The 4,252-nt window shown below is 44.2% G+C and overlaps 1 pseudogene across 1 annotated transcript; it reads left to right on the top strand.

Annotated features, from left to right (window-relative positions):
• Window positions 1-342: 342 nt before the first annotated feature.
• Window positions 343-3,445, top strand: LOC149143828 (serine/threonine-protein kinase D6PKL1-like; annotated as a pseudogene). The gene is made up of 2 exons (XR_016265313.1): window positions 343-1,258; window positions 2,172-3,445. The product of XR_016265313.1 is annotated as a serine/threonine-protein kinase D6PKL1-like (transcript).
• Window positions 3,446-4,252: the final 807 nt, after the last annotated feature.

The following is a 4,252-nucleotide window of genomic DNA, read 5'->3' as shown; positions in this document are numbered from 1 at the left end:
AATATTGTATTTTTTTATATATATTAAAAAACACACAACTTTTAACGTGTAAAACGCCTTTGCATTTAATTAGCTTTCGGTTCTCGTGTCGTCATAATTAGTAACCTTTAAACAAGCGACAACCGCATTATTAACGAGAATAAATCGCCGAAAATGTTCCGCCTGACATGGCATCCGGATTGGCGATCTGGACACGACACGTGGAAATAAAATTTCTCTCGTTGGTTCGCCGAGCCCTGACTATTAGGGTTTCTAAGGTCCACGATTTTGCGGGGCATAATGATCCATGGCCCACGTGGCATTCCACCGCGTCATGCAACTCGCCATTGTGACTGCCGACGGCGCCGGGTTCAGATAGGGCGCCACTGCCTCGACGGAGGGGAGTACCTAGACGCCTTTAGATCACCTCCGTCATAAAGCGTGGAGAAGGAGGAGGCGGTGGAGGTACTGCGCGTGGTTGGTAAAAAAACGGTGTGAGGTTTGGATATATGTTCCCGCGGCTGATAGTGACAACGGTGAATAGCAGAGCGAAGGATTTTCAGTTATGTTTTATTAAATGATTGGCACCACCGCCTGCCCGGGGCTCGGATCTGTTAGAGAACTGGAGGCCGCAGGATCGATTCCCGCGGAGCGCACCGCTGCAGCGGGCGGTTGATGAATACTGGGTATTGTTCGAAATGGGGAACGTTTGTGTCTAAAACATGACAGGCGGTCGCGCTTCCGAGAGCGAGAGCACTGACACGGATCCACAACTGGTCGACCTCGATCCGAGCGGCCACAGTTCTCCGGCGGACGTCAACTGGAGCAGCGGCAGCAGTAGCAGCGACAACTGCGCGGCGGGGTCGGGCGGCCCCGGGTCGTCGAGCAAGCCCCACAAAGCCAACAATGATGCTGGCTGGGAGGCCATACGGAGGCTCAGAGCCGAAGGGCCTTTCGGTCTCTCGAATTTCAGGATAATCCACAAGCTGGGCAGCGGGGACATCGGCAGCGTTTATCTGGCAGAGCTGAAGGGAACGGACTGCTATTTCGCGATCAAGGCAATGGACAAGAAGGCGCTGTCGGGTCGGAATAAGATGATCAGGGCCGAGACGGAGAGGGAGATTTTGGAAACGCTGGATCATCCGTTCCTGCCGACACTGTACGCGCATTTGGACGAGGCTCAGTTGTCGTGTCTGGTCATGGAGTTTTGCCCAGGCGGGGACCTCCATGTTCTCAGGCAGCGGCAGCCGGGAAAAAGATTCCGCGACAATGCGGCCAGGTAAATAACTGATTTGTAAAGAAAATTGTAGGGGTTAAAAAGATTCCGCAACAATGTTTTCAGGTAAATAATCTTAAATAATGGGATTGTACAGAAAATTTTAGGGGTTAATATTTGTATAATTATAATGCAGTGAGATAAATAATTGTAAAGGAAAAAATAGAAAAATTTACTAAATTTTTTTAGAACTATATACAATTTCGTGACACTATGCTGGCAGATAAAATATCTCCATTATTAAAAAAATTACAATTTAGATAGTTTTCAGTACATTGTCAAAAAAATAGATTCTATAAAAAATCATAGTTTGTATATTAAAGACTAAACATTTCATAATTTGAATGAGAAGGACCAATTTTCTTTGCATTGTCAATTTTCCTTTTGGTAAAACAAGCTTGACTAAGATAAGTTTGTCCAAGTTTGTCCATTTGTGTGCTGTGTTTTTATCTTTTTTTTATAGATTGTTAAGAAACTTTGTATCTTGGTAAAGCTAATTTGGTTTTAGTTTACAGTTGTCTTGTTTTCAGTAATTCATCAGTAATTCATCTAAATAGTGTGCAGAGTTTCTAGAAAACAGTAATTCATTTAAATTCATTTAAATAGCTTGCAGAGTTTCGAGAAAAACACTGATTCATCTAAATAGTGTGCAGACTTTCGAAAAAAGCCTACCAGTATTAGAAGAAAAAAATCAAACTAGACTTTTCTTGATAAACATTTTATAATTTGCATATTACACCAAATATTTTGCAATAAAATTTGCCTATTATACCAAATATTTTGCATTCTGCCTAATAGAAATTAATAAAATTTACAGAGTTTTAGAAAAATTCAATTCCATCAAATTTTCCTTGCATTGTGATTTTAGCCACTGGTTTCAGAAAAAATTCAAGCTGGACTTTACTTTGGTTTGCAGGTTCTATGCATCGGAAGTATTGCTGGCGATGGAGTATTTGCACATGCTGGGAATCGTATACAGAGATCTGAAGCCTGAGAATGTTCTCGTTCGTGAAGACGGCCATATCATGCTCACCGACTTCGACCTCTCCCTGAAATGTACCGTCCACCCGATGCTGCTTCAGAAGCCGACGGGGCCTGGCCGCGAGTCTGACGCTGACCCCGACGAGCGGCCAACGCCGCCAGCCATGCCGACGCCGCCTTCCATCATTCAGTCATACGTGCTGCCCTGCACCAGCGGCGTGCAACCGCACCGCCACCAACAGGCGACAACCGTTTCTTGCCTCCGGTGTTCCACCATTTCGCCAGAAGGAAATCGAAGCCGCCCAAATTCCATTCCCTCCGCTACGCAGAAAGCTCGGCCACGGCCGCGTCCACTCTGCAGCTCTTCGCCGAGCCGACCGATGCTCGCTCCATGTCGTTCGTGGGCACGCACGAGTACCTGGCGCCGGAGATCATAGCCGGTGAGGGCCACGGCAACGCTGTCGACTGGTGGACCCTCGGAATTTTCATCTTCGAGCTTCTCTACGGGCGGACTCCGTTTCGCGGCCCCGACAACGACAGAACCCTCGCCAATGTCGTTGCCCAGGCATTGCATTTTCCAGACGACGACGAATACGATGACGAGGCGGCGCAGGGCCCCGGTCCCTCCGCTGCCGCCAAGGATCTCATCCGAGGGCTCCTCATCAAAGACCCCGCGAAGCGCCTGGCCTCCGCCAGGGGCGCGGCGGAGATCAAGCAGCACCCCTTCTTCCGAGGAATAAACTGGGCGCTCATCCGTTGCTCCATTCCTCCGCACATTCCGAGCCCCTTCGTCCCGCCAAGGCCGCGGTACCCGAGCACTCCTGAGAAGCGACCCACCAGTGGCGATTTCGAAGATTTTTAGAAGATCCACGACTTTGTTCCTTTTGTGTGGGCATAGATTAACTGTACATGATGATAATTTGTTTTCAGTGGGGGTGGAGGAGTGGGGCAAATCATATTAGCTGACGGACGGGCGGTGGGAAAGTCGGGAAAATGTGGGCCGCTTTCAGGCAGAGACATGATTTGTGTCTCTTCTGGTTGGATTATGCGACACACACAGGGAAACATGAATCTTCTGCTAGCAGTATCTGAATTAAGTACTGCATTGCATTTGAAGTGTAAAGGCACTTCCTGGCTTTGTCAAATAGTTCTGACTGTCTGTTGCTCTGATTTTACTGTCAGTGATAATCAAATATAATCCTTCCTGTCTCTCTGTGGTAAACGAATTCCTAGAACATATAACCACATTCCGATGAACTGCACTGCTCTTTTTTTGGGCCAACAGTGAACTGTAAAAATTGACGGGTGGTCAGTAAACATTAAATGTTATTAAAAATTTAGTGTTTTCTCAGGATACTGTAGCATTAAATGTAATGTATTGGAATATATATTTTGAAATTTGAAATCTTCGTAGTTTAAATATTTAAATTTTGTTTTTGGGATATATTTTTTCGGAGTTGTTTTTAAAGAGATTTTTTGGAAGTTTTTCCAGTGGGTTTTTCCAGTGAAAATTTGGCAGCAATTTATTGAAATCCCAAGTTTGATAGCTAATTTCTGCACAATCAAAGTGTCCCAGGGTTTTTCAGGGTGCTGAATCAGAATATGCAGTTAAAAAACCATTTTAAATCATACAAATGAAAATTTAACCTCAATTTTTTCCGCTAGATTCAGTCACCCGAATTTCCAAAAAATCACACTAAAAAACAGCTCCTATTTTTTCCGGTCTATTTTATGAAATTTATAAAAACTCAAACACCTCTCCATAGATAGAAAAAAAAGGTGACTTTGGTGTAGTCCTAATATGTACAAGTATTTCACAATGGAATTTTACCTCTAAAGGTTTTTAGTAATGACATCCAAGTTTCTATCAGGATGAAACATTATCCCAATTCTTTTGGCCAGCTAAATTTATGTAAAAACTCGACATATTCTAAAAGTTCATATTTATATAAAAACTCAACACAATGGATATATAAAAAAAACTTTAGTGTAATCGCATTATGAACAAAGTTCTTC

Source organism: Pinus tabuliformis, chromosome X, assembly GCF_031772625.1.
Source record: "Pinus tabuliformis cultivar Carrire ecotype Pingquan chromosome X, CPIR1, whole genome shotgun sequence".
Lineage (NCBI taxonomy): Eukaryota > Viridiplantae > Streptophyta > Pinopsida > Pinales > Pinaceae > Pinus > Pinus tabuliformis.
The sequence above is the reverse complement of the archived record's forward strand: the minus strand, read 5'-3'. Positions and strand labels throughout refer to the sequence as shown.